At 40.7% G+C, this 15,761-nt stretch overlaps 1 long non-coding RNA gene across 1 annotated transcript in view; it reads right to left on the bottom strand.

Annotated features, from left to right (window-relative positions):
• Positions 1 to 14,936: 14,936 nt before the first annotated feature.
• The window catches only part of LOC118649812, a 56,704-nt gene continuing 55,879 nt past the window's right edge, over positions 14,937 to 15,761 (bottom strand). Inside the window, exons 4-5 of the long non-coding RNA XR_004965751.1 lie at positions 15,341 to 15,504; positions 14,937 to 15,241 (exon numbers count right to left, since the gene is read on the bottom strand). This is a non-coding gene — a long non-coding RNA (uncharacterized LOC118649812). The remainder of the gene's footprint in view (positions 15,242 to 15,340; positions 15,505 to 15,761) is intronic.

Genomic DNA, 15,761 nt, shown 5'->3' with positions numbered 1-15,761 from the left:
TTATCCAGCAATTTCTGTGATCTGCCAAAATGTCAAATAACACATTTAATCAATCAGAAAATTAAAGAATGTGACAAACCTCAAGCTAGTTTAAAATTACAGCTGCGCAAAGTACTTCAACTATAGCATGAATCCATGTCACAATGGCAGTTACTTAATGAGTTGTTATTTCTATCTTTGTTGATGTAGAAATACAATTTAGGTTTCAAATTAATTGCAGCTGCACTCCTGTTTAAATTTGTGTACCATGGGGCCTTGACTTACGAGTTTAATTCGTTCTGAGACCGAGCTCGTTAAGGATCTCGTTAAGGAGCTCGTTAACCCAAATTACTCTATCAACTCAATGCAAAAAATCGGCCCAGAGACAGCTGGTATCTCAAAAAACTTGTTAGTCGGGACACTCGTAAGTCAAGGCCCCACTGTACTTGATTTGAGAATGTTGAAGTTCTTTCAACTTCTACTAGTAAATCTCATTTTTGTAGAAACACTACATCTATGAAAATGGAACTCTGACTCTGTTTTAGCCAAAAATTCAATTATAATCTTTAAATATTTTCTGGAATGTGATAAGATCAAGCTTTGGAGAAGATTTGAGGGTTTTGATAAAGGAATATGAAATATTCTGATAATTATAAGGGCCCAGCCAGCTCAGCCAAGGGTTTAAAAGCCTGAGTGAGGGTGGTGAAAGGATGGAAAAATGACAAAGAGAATATGCTGGGTCTAGGTGGATCTTCCTTGCCTGGCTGAGACCACAGAGAGAGATCCAGAGGCAAGCTGAGCCCTTATTTTATAGACAGAGGTAAATGAGGTAGTGGTCACCATAGTATCAATGTTCTTGGGAATTTCACTTGTTTTGGCAGCACTTGCAGCACCTCCCACAGCCCATTAGCTACCTAGGAAGGATCTAGGGAGCATCATAAGGTCAAGCCTAATTATGCTAAGAGGACTGTGCCCTCTAAGCTGGGACTTGTTTGTGGCTTTGCCAACAGATCAGTCCGAGACTTAACCCTATAGCCACGTCCTACAATTATATTAAGGAAATATCCTATATAATAAAAGGGTAATATGCAAATTGATCCTAATGGTAGAATGACCAGAACGACCTCTTGACCAGTCACTATGAGGCGCACTGACCACCTCTTGGTCCCTTCCCCTGGCAGGCAGGCTCCCTTCGCCTGATGATGAACGGGGAATCAGGGGTGGGTGGCAGGGAATGCAGGCAGTGCCAGGCCAAGGCCCCTGCCCCACTGGTTGCCCCCCACACAGAGGGTGACCCATTGTGGGGGTGGGGCCAGCAAGCAGGTGGGAACAGCCGACCTCTCGGTCCTTCCCACCTGGCCAGAAGGCTCTGATCACCCAATGGCAAATGGGGAACTGGCAGGGGGCAGGGCCAGCTGCCAGAAGCCAGGGAAGATGGCCCTGCTCACAAGCCAGGCTTAGGGATCATACCCCCTGGAGAAAATTAATCACATAATGAATCCTTAGTTACAAACTGAGTTAAATTTCTTGGAAAAAGGAAACACACTGTGGTGGGAATATGTGACAGTTGAACCTGATCTAGATTGGGAAGCTGGCAGACAGAGAAGGAGAATCTGAAAGTTGAATAGATGTCCCTCCCTAGAAAGAGGGAGGTGGAGTGGTGGGTATGAAGAGCCTTCCAGATAGAGGCAGCTATGAGTGTGAACAGGTGGGAAAGAATGAACATGTTGAAGGATTGAAGATCACTCAGTTGGAGAGCTGGGAGTGGTGGACAAGGTCCAGATCCATTAGTACTTTGGAGGGCATGGTGATGACTTTGGCTTTTATTCTAACAGCATCGGAAAACTCTAAAAAGGTTTTAAGGTGAGAAAGTTGACATGTTCAACTTGAATTGAAGAGCTGTGTCTGGCTGCACTATGAGACTGAGGCCCAGAGCGGGTGCAGAAAAAAACAAAACAGAAATGCCAAACTCTAGGTATTGCAGTCATTCAGGCACATTGGCCTTGGATAGTGATAGTGGAGACAGAGAAGTAGATGGATTCAATAGATACATCCTATATAATAAAGAGGTAATATACAAATTAACCCTCACGCCTTCACAAGATGGCTGCCTGCAACCAGGCCGGCAGGGGTGTTAGTGAGGGATGACCAAACGACTGAACAGCAGGCTGCATGGGGCAACCCGGCTGCAGAGGAGCCATGAGGAGCAACCAGGCAGGCAGGCAGGTGAGCGATTAGGAGCCAGCAGTCCAGGATTATGAGAGGGATGTCCGACTGTTAGGCCTAAACTGTCAGTCAGACATTCCCCAAGGGGTCCCGGATTGGAGAGGTTGCAGGCTGGGCTGAAGGATGCCCCCTGTGCATGAATTTTGTGCACTGGGCCTCTAGTAGAGATATAACTTGAAATTAGATTAGAAATGGGGTGAGAATTGAATCAAGGATTTTTCCTAGATTTCTACTTTATACAGTGGATATAATTTGCTGATATGGGAAACCGTGGAGAGGCCCAGATTTAGGGCAGAAAATAACTAATTTGTTTTATTTTTATTTTATTTTATTGATTTTTTTACAGAGAGGAAGGGAGAGGGATAGAGAGTTAGAAACATCGATGAGAGAGAAACATCGATCAGCTGCCTCCTGCACACTCCCTATTGGGGATGTGCCCTCAACCAAGGTACATGCCCTTGGCTGGAATTGAACCTGGGACCCTTGAGTCCGCAGGCTGATGCTCTATCCACTGAGCCAAACCGGTTAGGGCAACCAATTTGTTTTAAACGTGTTGCAAGTGATATTGTTCAAAATATCTTACTGGAGATGTCTAGAAGGCAGTTATGTATGTGGGTTTTGATCTCAGATCTAGGAAGAATTATTGAAGCCATGGGCCTAAAAAGGCTTACATAGGGAGAGAAGAGGAAAATACATGGGCTCAGTCTTCAGTAACTCATATTAAATGTTTGGCCTGAGATGGAAAAGCCAGTAAAAGAAATGGAGTAGTAGCCAGAGAGATCAAAAGGAAAAGAGGACATTATTGTGTCACAGATGCCAACAGAAGAGAATACATATTTTTAAAAGGCACTGATAGACATGGTGGATTGCTATGGAGAAGTCAGTAATGAGAATGCAATTAGGTAGAGCTGTTTATGGGATGAATCATGGGTTAGAAGCAAATTAGAGTGAACTGAGAGTAAGTAGTAGGTAAGAAAAAGGAGATGATGACTATACTTATAATAATATTTGCTTACTCTTGTAAAATATTTACTGTGTTCTAGGCACTACTTTAAGTCATAACTGGTTTAACCCTTGCAACAACCTTATAAGGAACATCCTGACATTTTACTCTTTCTTCAGAGAGGTTAGATAACTTGTCCAAGGTCACACACAACGACAATTCTCAGAAAAAGTTTTATACATGAAGCAGAGAGATGATATTTATTTAGGAAAGTTGCTGGAGGGGTTGACTTCTCCTCCTCCTCCTCCTCCTTCTCCTTCTTCTTATTCTTTCCTTACCCAAGGATATTTTCCCTCGATTTTTAGAGAGAATGGAAGAGAGAGGGAAAGACAGAGAGAAATATTGATGTAAGAAACACATCAATTGGTTGCCTCCTGCAGGAGGGCACAATGTAGGTATGTGCCCTTGACTGGAATTGAACCCCGGAACCTCAGTCTGCAGGCTGATGCTCTATCCACTGAGCCAAAAGGTCTAGGGCAGAGTTGACTTGTTCTTAATGTTTAGAGAGAAGCCCTTGGTCTTTTTATACAACAAAAGGAAATATATTTTTATCCCCTCAAAAAATATGGAGTTATGGTTCCTGTTTTATATGTATCAGAAAAAATGGATTTGCATCTCTCAATCATGGTTCAGTAGCTACTGAGCCAAGGAGGATCACAATGGAAAATGTTTTGTGTAAAATGTTACCATCCTTTGCCTAAGAATTCATTCAAATTTTATTTTTACATCTGTGTGATAATAGAAAGAATGACTTTGAATCTTTACTTAAGGTGTGGAAATCAGAGAATGAAAGAGGACCAGCTCTCTAGTTTTATGATATTTAGGATGTTGTGGCTGCCTACCTCCAAAACCAGAATTAAATGTCACTTCTCTATGCCTTCACTGATCTCCCAAAGGAACCTCTCCCTATATCTACTGAACTCTGGGCATCATTTTTCTTTCTACTTTGACCACTTATTCAGTCTGTGACATCACCCTCCTCACCCCCTCACCCCCTTCCATTCATCCCTACTGAGGACTGAGACTGCCTTGTTCTTGGAGACATCCTCAGCCCTAGCACAGAGTGTGACACATGGACAGGTGAATGAATTTAAAATCTCCATTAAATTTCTATCAAAAGAAATTACAATTTTTAGAGTTCATTGAAGTATTTCTGCTTATGTGTTGCTTGAGCTGTGCCTTAAAACAACCTGAAATGAGAAGGAAGGATGGAAATTATACCAGATAACAGATGAGAAACTTGGGCTTCAAGAGAGTAAGTGACCTTTATGGTCACATATCCAGCTCAGAGTTGGGTCCTCTGTCTGTAATACCACTGCCATGTTCACCAGCCAACTAATGGGCTCTGTATTCTGTTATCAAAGTCTCCGTGGATTGCAAAAGGCTGGCTGAGTCACTCTGAAATATCTACTCCTTCATTCTCCTTTATCCTTTTTTTTTAAATTCTCACCTGAAGATATGTTTTTTATTGGTTTTAGAGAGGGGTAAAGGGGATGGGAGGGCAGAGAAACATCAGTGTGAGAGAAAAACATAGATCAGTTGCCTTCTGTAAGTGCCCAGCCAGGTATCGAACCCATCACTTAGGCATGTATCCTGACTAGGAATTGAACCCACAGTCGGTTTTGGTGTACAGTATGAAGCACCAACTGACTGAGCTATCTATCCAGGGCTCTCCTTTATTCTTGATGTCACCTGCCCTAGTAGAATTAGGATATAGACCTTCCTCAACTGCACTGTCCACACAAGGAAGTGGAAAAGGTCTAGAATGTCTCCCACAGGGGCCCAGTGACCCTTGACATGTTGCTTCCCTCAGGGGGGCCAGGAAGCTTGCTGCTCAGGTACTCAGAGGACTTTCTGCTCTGATAGGTCCATCTCTGTATTTTCTAGCATTATTCTGACCTTTAGCAAGAATTATGGGGAGAAGTTGGCCACAATGCCCAGAAAGAAGCAGCTAGGGTAGGAGGAGAACAGTGATTGGGAGTCACAAGTTCTCCCTTTCCTAGGCAGGTTCAACCACTAGAGGAAACAAGGAAAAGGGTATGTGTGGAGGGAAAGGGATGTTGGGCATTTACTCAGTTCTCAGACCTCTGAGGATCAGTAAGAGTGAAGGGATCTTACTGTATCACCACATACAAAACTTAGAAGGTGGGTTGGGAGCTGAGAGATATTATCTTAATAACCTACACACCTTGCATGAGTCACTCCCCGGGGTTGAGGACTGACCTCGGGGATATAATGGGAACACTGTGAAAAGCAGCCTGGTGAATCACAGCCTCTCAGGCCCTGTTTGCAAATCTGCAAAAAGAAAAAAAGAAATGTGGACAATAACTTCCTGGTGAGATTGTTGAGAGGGTACATCAGGATGTTTATAAAAACCATGGCCTGAAACAGGCTATTGCTGGCTTATAGTTTTCTTAGTTCCTATGCAACTCGAGGTGGGGGGTGGGGGCTGGGGGTAGGGGGAGAAGCTTTTATAGAAATGGAGTGAGAGGAAATGAGGTCATAAATATCTTTAAGAGAAGGTTATTTTCTAGACTTGAGATGGTCTAGCTGCTGACAGATGGTGGGGGTCCAGCTGGCTTTAAAGATTTGGATTTGATAAAACTGAGGAAAATATTAACTAAAATTATTTTGTATATTCTAGATAAAAAGGGGACATGACCAAGAAATGTGTATATTATTTGTGCGTGCAAAGCCTGGTTTCTTTCAGGTAAGTTTCACAATTTTCTGCCCCTGCATTTAAAATAAATTTGTATTCCTCAAAGTAACAGATACACCTACATGTACACATCTACCCCATACAGCTATGGTGAACAACTTTTAAATTCATTCATTCTAGTTACCTTTGGAGTTCTCCTGTCCATTTGAGTTATCTGTTTAACTTGGGCTCTTACATTTCTTTAGAGACATTAATGCTTATCATTAAATAACAGTGCGTTTTTTATAAATTGTTTGGAATTTCAGACTTCCAGCATTTAGAGTAAGCACCCAGGATATGACAAGTATTCATATACTAATGGTTTTTATGAGGACCCTGAGTCTTTTTTAAGATATCAAATGATTCATCCCTCAAGATCTGAAAATCAACAGAGCTCCGTTAATTGTTTTTGTTTATCATGGAGGTTAACCACTGTTTGATTTCAGCTATGGCATTCTAATAATAATTCAATTCATGAATAAGGTAAGAACACCTTATCTGAAAAGAAATCTTATAAAGCAATATACATGTGAGAGAAAGAAAAATAAGTCCTATTTTGAGGATTTCAAAAGAATGGAAAAATGTAATTCAAAGTTTTTCATTAGTGTCCATTTCTCTACAGAAAATGAGAGATTATGTGTTTACCTGTGAAGATAGCTATCTTATAATGTGCATAGCTTTTTATAAATGTGTGTGCTGGTTTGAATAGTCATTGCCACAAAGTCTCCAAATGACAGTTTGTGTTAGATCCAGAGACACGTAAGACCTTCTTTGGTAAAAGACCAGCTATCTAACTGTCTTACTCCTATTTAAAGAAATGCAACAAATGCTACTAGTTTCTTTGTTGTCTTGTAATTTTAGAAAATTCAGGAAGAAGATAAAATGTGAAGGAGCCAGAATGTGCAAGAGAGACTAAGATAAACAACAGATTCTAACACAAGTTACCACAGCAAGTGGAATAGGTAGTTCAACTTAAAAGTTATATCCTCCACACCATAAATACATCTAACCTCTCAACATCAAGAGATACTAGTGTGGACATTTTGACATTGATTTTAATGAGGAACAGGTAGACACCGAGTTAAGACTTAGCATGATGTACTCTGATTCCTGTTAGCTAACTCATGGTTTTTAAATATTTCCAGGTATTGATTTGAGAGTCAGCAGTCCTGAGTCCCTCAGGCCCACACTTGCTGGAAACCAGTAGTATTATCTCAGAACTTCAATCCGTCATATGTAGACAAGGGAAATTGGAAAATATAATTTTGAACTTCCTTCCATTTCTAAAATAATCTATTTTATTTTAGAAACCTAGAATCAAATTTGACAAAGTAAATAAAGATATCACTACTTGATACCCTCAGGATGAATAAAGCAAAAGAACCAAGGGAATAACTGAATCTGGTTAACTTTGTAGAAACAGCATAATACTGATTTTTAAAAAAGGTCAAGCAAAACTTTTCTGACATTTACTTCCTGATAGGAGTATGGCTTGGTACAACATGCCTGGAAAGCCATTTGGTAATATATATGAGGAGCCATAAAAATGCCCATTAACTTCTGATTCAGTAATTTCACAACTAAGAATTCATCCTAAGGAAGAATTGGGATAAAAGTTGACTGACAAAGTTTCTCATCACAGTATTCTGTGTAATAGGGGAAACTGGAAAAGCAAAACTATGTATATTACAAGAAGAGGATGCTTAGCTCTGGCCTGGTGGGTGGCTCAGTTGGTTGGAGCATTGTCCCATACACAAAAAGGCGGTGGTTTTGATCCCTGAGAGGTCAGGGCACATACCTAGGTTCAGGTTTCATCCCTGGTTGGGGTATGTATACTCGAATTCTTTAAAAAAAAAGATATGTTTAAAGCAAGGTTAATTCAAATGGTAAGAAATACGTGATTCTTTATTGTCATCATAAGTAATTCCAGTATCTTGACACATAGGTGCCAGGAAGTGCCAGAGAAGTATTACTTCATTCAGTTAATATTTGAGTGTCTACTCTGTGCAGACACCATTCCAGACTCTGAGGATAAAGCAGTAAATAAGAGACAGATCCATCTCCTGGCTTCCTGGAGCTTATGATGCTCCAGTGAGGATAGGCAATCAATCAATCAATCATCAGTTCTTGTGTTTTTTTTTAAAGCAGGTAAATATGTAGTGTATCAGATGATTTAAAGTGTTATGTGTGGAGAAAAATGAATCAGGGTAAGGTTGTGGGAGTATGGAGGAGGGAACTTATTATTTTATAGGGGATAGTCACAACAGTTCTCACTGATAAGGAGTCTTTTGAGTAGAGACCTGAGGCAATCAGAGGATGAGACATGTACTGTAGATAACCAGAAAGAGTGTTCTAGATTGAGGGCTTTGAAACAGAAGCACACTTGGTATATTCATGAAATACTACAAAGTCAGTGAGTCTGGACTGGATGACGTAGGGCAGGAAATGAGTTTGGACAGGAGGGAATGCAGGCTATGTGGGGCCCTGAGGGTCACTGCAAGGACACTGAACTTAATTAAACCAGAAATTAAGTCATTGATATTTATTGAGTCCTCATTGTGTAACCTAATATTGGGTGACCAATAACTGGCTATATATTTCTTGCTCAAACATACTCCCAGAATATTTTTCTATCTCTTACCTATCTCTTTTCTATCTCTTTTTCTATCTCTAGAAATTATTTTCTTTTTTAATGCCTAATTAAACTTGTGACAACAGAGAATAAAGCTAATAGCATGAATGGATGAACTGTGAGGACTAATATTATTACCTTAAACTAACTAATTTATTTCATATTTGTCTTGGTAAAGGCAAATGGTGAAAAGAAAGGTAAGGAGGCCTGGCATCTGTGGCCTCCATCTCTGGATTGTTCTACATCCAGGAACGTCTGTTATGGAAGGTCAGAGAGAAGAGCCATCTAGTAGAATCACGAGAGATTCTTCTCAAGCCTCATCCCACTCACCCTTGGACCATCATCAGTGTTTCAAGTCCAAGGATATTCTAATCTATAAGAACAGGGTCTGGGACAGATCCTTCAATAATTAGTTTGAAGATGGAAAATCTGAAGTTCATGAGCAAGAAGTCCATGCTATTTGGGGCTCACTGAGGTTCTGGGTTCTTCTGTCCTGTGCAGACCCCACTCTGATCCTAGGTGGAACCTCTCCTTTGGTCATACCTTACATACAGATGTGAGTGACTTCGGTGATAAAGGTGCATAAGTGAGAGTGTAGGCCAGCATGAGCCCATCTCCACTGAGACAAAGATAACTCAGAGTACATACCTACTTGGTGAGGTCCAAATTGTGACTAAAATGTTAGTCTTTGCTATTTGAGCCATGATTTAGAGTGCCAGAGACCATTCAAAGAATGAGAGACTTCTGAACTCTTTATTCCACCTTTTTAGATCTCACAATTCCATAGTGTCATTTGGGGTTTGAACATGTAGGACAATGTGTGGCTTTTCTTCAAATGCCCGAACCCAGATCCCATGACATTATTCTCCATTGATTAAGGTAATGTTGTTAATGGACCTCTAATAAAGTGAAGCCCCTGATAACAACATGGGAGGAAAACAAAGTGGGAAGGACTGTTTTGCCCCATATTCACACTCCTACTCTTTTCTGATGCTGTGTTTCCAGCGTATGCCATGACCACTGGCCAGATAGAGATTTATTCATCCACTTGCTGAGTGAGATCAGTGTTTACTGCAACATTCTCTTCTTCTGGCCAACACATTTGTGTGCACTTTACATAGGAATGTGAGATTCATGGCCAACCAATAACCCTGGAAAGGCCAATGTCTGGTGACACATTCAATATCCAGAGCTGTTAGGAGAGGTTGAGCCCTCCTTGAAGACAACCACTTTTGCACAAGTTGCCTCATAGTTACAGCAATGACTGGAGTTTAAATATAACCATACCAGGATAAAGGAGGGGGCAAAGTGGGCAAACACATGGCCATCCTTGAAATCGCAGGCATGCTGGCAGCTTAGACTCCTCCTATCTCCCATAGGTAATAGCTCATTGTAGCCAACTGAGATCCAGCAGTGATTAATTAATCTAAGTAAGTGTGTTCATTAAAATCTACGATCTGCTTCTAATGGTATTTATGAAGATATTTAGAAGTAAAGACGTTCTCCAGTGTAGAACACTTTGTAAGAAAAATCTGCGAGAAGCACCCAGTCACTTGAGCTTTTAATAAATTCCTGGGTAAATTTTTAATCCTTGACTTTTGCCTATGGAAATTTGGCTGATGGTCTAAATCTTGACATGGATCTTGGTCTGATTCTAAAGACCTTTCCTATCCCCGAGTCCCTATAGTAATTCTGTATATGTCACCATTACATTTTATCTTGAATGGCCTAGTACAAAATTAAATGCTCCTCACTCTTACAGTAGACCATTAACTATGTATGTGGGTTTGCTCTACTTCCCTAACCATATATTTCTTATGATGATATAGCCTTGTACTTATTTATTTCCCTCCCCTTCTTTCCCTTCCATTTATTCACAAATATTTGAATACCTACTAAGTATCAGGGACATTATTAGGATCTGGGTCTACAGGGGTAAGCATGAGGCTTAAAAATTAAACTCAGTTACAATAAAATAATCTCATACAAATATGGTGTCACTGGTGCTCACTGTATTCTACTTTTATAGCAATAGATCTCATACTTTTTAAAAGTTTCAGCATTTTTACTTCCTAATCCTTTTCTTTATCCACAATTATTCATTGGGCTTCAGTCATAAAGTCAAATTATACCTCAATATGTTTATAAATTAAACTAGCAGCAAAGTTACAACCAAAGTGACACATTTCCACAAGCACATTGTTATATAAAGGGAGGGAGAATATAGTTCTCTTAACACTGCCAATGGGCAGTTTCTAAGGAAAAGGCATCCTTTATCTTCCTGGGGCAGCCCAGACATTTTCAGGAGACAGGCTAAAATCCCATTGTGTGGAGGAAATGGAGAGGCAAAAGGTAACAGAAATAATTTTTATTATAATTCTCAATGAAAAACAATACAGAAAACCAGTGAACATGAATATAGGTCAAAAGTCAATATTAAAGTAGTTCAAGGAAAAAAAATATATATATATACAGAAAACAATAAGTGTATCCACCAATCATCAACATGAAAACAGTTCAACTAAAAAATTAAACTATTAATCCAACTAAGATATTTAAGGCACATATAGAAAAAAACTTGCAAGTAGACATTCTTCATTGTTAGACTAACATCTCAAGGTAGGAGAGGACATAAGAAGGAGAGAGAAAGAAATGGGAGAGGGAAGAGAGAGAGGAAGGGAAAAAAAAACATTTTATGAGGTTTTTTTTGTTTCTGTTTTTTTTTTTTTAAACATGCTAAATAATTTGTTAGGCACTGTATGCATTATTTCACTTAATCCTTACAACAATTTTGCAAGGTGTATTTTTCTCCCCATTTTAAAGATAAAGAGACTCATAGAGTTTAAATGACTTGCCCAGGGCATAAAGTTGGAGTGGCAGAGAGATTAGAACCCACATCCACTCCAAAGCCCTCCTTCTTTCCTCTGACATCAGGTATTTCTAAACTACAGTATACCCACAAGTGGAAAACATCTCAGAGTAGATTTATAGACCTGAGGAGGTCTTTATTTAGTTCAACCTATGTATACCTTTTTTTTGGAGCTTGGGAGTAGAGCAATCTGGACCACATTTCTAAGAGGGCAAGTCTGATTTGACAGTGTCTTCTTTGTTTCAGAAGAAAGACCACACCAGGAGAAAGAAGGCATAGGAGAACTGAATGCTGCCTCCCAGTCTGGTGGGCTATCAATAGTTTTCCTAGAGCATGTTGTTAATAGAAAATGGAGGGAAAAATGTATGGTAAACAGAAATGTGCAAACCCAAATGTGTGAGTAGAATGATGATTACAAAGATGAATCAACTCTTATAACCCAGATTCCTTAGCTGTCAAAATCTGAAGATAAAGAAACTCGAAGAAACACCAAGCATGTAGCAAAACTATACACTAAATCATTTCTGCATCATGTCCACAGCCACACAGGCTAACGTTTTCTATTCTGATGGCCCCTTCTTAGTTGATGATTTTTCACAATGTATTTCATGGCTTCCATCCCTACATGAGACTTTATTACTATCACATAGGAATAAAAAGCCATAAAGCACTAGAGTGAATTTATCTTGGTCGGATGCAAAACTTATTTTCTTCACATGACTTCACAACCATTTCCAAGCTAACCAATCATTTCATGCTACATTAAGGAACATTTTAAACTACACATAAGTGACAGGAAGCACACTTAAATTGTGACATCACAAATTAACAGGATTTCATCCTTCAGCAACACTCTTAGCTACAAGGACCAGGAAACAAGACCAGGAGACACTCAGCAACACGCAACCATTGAATTCACCAAAAACAAAGGACACTGGGGAGAATTCCTGGAGAAAAGCTCATCACTTTGACATTGGACTTGGAAACACATGAGGAAAGACAGAAGACAGACAAATCACTGGTACAAACTGAAACCAGGGGACTTATTTCAAGCCTCTTGTTTCAACTTCTTCCCCTGGGAAATGTTCTTACATGCCCACAGTCAGCTTTCAGCCTTTCCATTTTGGAGCAGGTGGGGAGGGGGAAAACTTCAGCACCTGCTTTCACTAAGCATACTTTCACTTACTACACGTAAGTAACAAAAAAGGAAGAAAAGAAAAAAAGAGAAAAAAACTCTACAGCATGATAAGGGACCACGAGTGCTAATTGCTTACCTATATCCCTTCGTGGAGGCTGACACCATCCCCCACCCCCGTACATGGGAGGAAATACCTAACTCTACCAGAAACAATACAGTGCATGAAGTCCCTCAGTGATCTAAATAACTCAGGTCCAGAGCCCAAGGACATTCTTTATGCTGCATTAAAGTGACATTGCTTGTGGAATTATTAATACACTTGTAAGTGGCCACACCAAAATCCAGTTCTCCAGGACCACTGAAGACCCAATGCCATAAGTTGCCATGTATTTATGGCCTTTCAGAAATAAACTGGGAGTGCCTAATTACCAGCTCCTGAAACAGTGTCCCAGACTATGGAGCGCTGTCCTCTGCTTTCTAAAAAAAACCCACATTGTATTATGCAGATTCCAATAAAAGAAACAAGAACTTGAGTTTCTCATTAGGAGTAAGGTCTAGGCCAGCAATTTCCACCTAGAGGTTACTATAATGAAATCTTGATTTATGTGAATCACAGGGAGGGGACTGGAAATAGTTAAATGAAAGGAAGTGCATACATAGATTCAATTATCATGCATGAAACATGCAAATGATTTAAACACTGCCTCTGAAACTCTAGTTTATATTCATTAATCTCAGGTTGCACTTTTGAAGGAGAAAGACATGTTAATTGGGTCCAGATTAATGCACTCCCAAACCTCTCCAATTTGTTTTTAGGTGAGGGTTAAATGATATGTATTAAAATAAACACAGCTGCTCATCTGCCTCTATATTCCCCCTCCCCCACTCCACCTCTACCTCCACTTCCAGCTGCTTCCCCTCCCCTACTACAGCTCACCCCAGATGGCTCACCCCCCACCACACCTCTCCATCCTTTAGGGAAGACATTAAAGAGCCCTAACATTTTTATTTTGAAAATACACTGGGAGAATAACCCTGTCTCTTAGCTTTTTCAATATTTTCCCTTTCCCCCCAAAGCTACCAAACTCCAGAAAATCAGTTGCACATCAGATCCTGAGATTGCCTACCTGTGGCATCAAGGACATGCACACATGGGCACACAGGCTAGCATTTCCAGAGACAGGGGTCCTTTCTATAAGCCTGAGTCCTGTACGGAAGGGAAGTTTTAAAGTGTCCCGGACCATGCTCACTTGGAGCCAAAGTTGCTGCAGGTTGGCATGGCAATCCTGTGCCTTAGTTATGTGGGACACTAGAGAATTGAGAGAACACTGGGTTTTGGTTGCTGTTCTTCCTCTGTGGCTCACTCTGCCAACAGGAACTAGCATAGAGCAGAGGGTACCCAAAAGGTCTTTTGAAAGATCACCTTGCTTTCCTCTCCCTCCTCCCTGCCAAATTTAAAATTATCCTTAAAATAAATTTTCCTTTCCTTCCTTCCTTCCTCCCTTCCTTCCTTCCTTCCTCCCTCCCTCCCTCCCTCCCTCCCTCCCTCCCTCCCTCCCTCCCTCCCTCCCTCCCTTCCTTCCTTCCTTCCTTCCTTCCTTCCTTCCTTCCTTCCTTCCTTCTCTCTCTCTCATTTACTGGCAACATTAGTTTGGGACACTAAGAAATAACATGGTTTGGGAAGAATCTTGTGAATAATGAAACTTTAAAAATAGTAAAACATTCAATATTTTTTATTGGTTTCTTGGACCTGATCTTTAGAACAATAAAAGGGGGAACTCTGGGCTACTGGGAACAGACTGGGGCACAGAGGCAGGATGGAAGGGATTCTCTCTGCAAGAGCAGCCATCAAGGAGTTAAACCAGGCACCGCCCCCCCCCCCCAACAAAAAGAGGCCTTCAAACTAATTTCACACAGAAAGTGATGTTTAATTTGAATCATGCTCTTCCCAAAGGGAAAAGGTTAGTCTCATCACTGGGCTGAGCTCCTCCTCCCCCTTCTCCTTTCATACGAATTGAAAATTCAGATTAACCATTAATCATGATGTGACACATTCTTTTCTTCCTGGTCCAAAAATCAAATGAAAGCCTGGGACCACATCTGAGAACCCATGGGCTGGCCAGTCCTCCCAACCGACGTACGTGCACAACAGAGAGAAGACAAGAACAAGGGCACATCACGTACACAGAGAGGTGCACTCACAGCAAGACACACAGATTCAGACAGCTATTCACAGGCATTGGCTCCGGGAGCCTCTTCACCTCGATTGATTTTTGCATATTTGCAAATGTAAAATTAGTCATAGTACATAACAACAAGGATGAGACTGACATGAAATCTGTCAACATCCTGACAAATGCTCCGAGCACGCGTATCTTAGGGATGACACTTAAGCAAGTCATTGTTCCTAAAAGAGAAAATGATTATACGCTAGCCAAAACTCTAAGTACAAGCTAAAGATATTCACCTCATGAAGCCATTCCTCAACTAGCCCCTTGGCACTTGCTGGAATTACTCGGAGCACGAGCTCTACTTTCTCATTTTCTGCTGACTCCATGTGGGTAATTTCTTTCTCATGATTAAAAGTGAGCTTGGCAGATCCTCCAAAGCGTGGCTTTAGGTGTGGTGGGGTTCCGGGCGATCCTTTGTCTAGTAATTCATTGCTGGACCGGCAGGCCAGGGGGATATTCACACACCTACAATGATTTTTTAAAATGCAACCTTTAATAGATATCTTTATATAAACATATTTTTATACTGCAACATGCAGCTGACAGATGAAATGAACTGTTTACCTTGGGAAAGAATAGGCAGGCTTTTCTCTTCCAAATAATCACTCCGGCCTTTCTGAATGTCATCCAAACGCGATTCTGCCTCGTTCGACTTATCCAGCATCTGAGGCTGTGAGATAACCCTCGTAGCACTGGCCTCCTTCCCTGGCCCCTTCATTATTAGCCTCCTGGTGGGTGAGATAGAATACAGTGAATGTAATAACCGTACTTCACACAAAAGGCTCGCTCTCTCTTTTAAATTGAAAATCCCCTTATTACAAAACAAGGGGTGTTCTTTTTCTTCTACCTTTAAGTAGGACTGCCACATTCATTGCCTTTTACAAAAACGCAGCTGCTTTTTAAGCTACAGATAAATAGAATCTGCTAGGCGGTAATTCGACTCAGTCTGAATGCATTATTTTCTAAGACACTTTGGCGAAAGGCT

Source organism: Myotis myotis, unplaced genomic scaffold (genome assembly GCF_014108235.1).
Source record: "Myotis myotis isolate mMyoMyo1 unplaced genomic scaffold, mMyoMyo1.p scaffold_m19_p_3, whole genome shotgun sequence".
Taxonomy (NCBI): domain Eukaryota; kingdom Metazoa; phylum Chordata; class Mammalia; order Chiroptera; family Vespertilionidae; genus Myotis; species Myotis myotis.
This window is presented reverse-complemented; position numbering and strand designations above follow the sequence as displayed.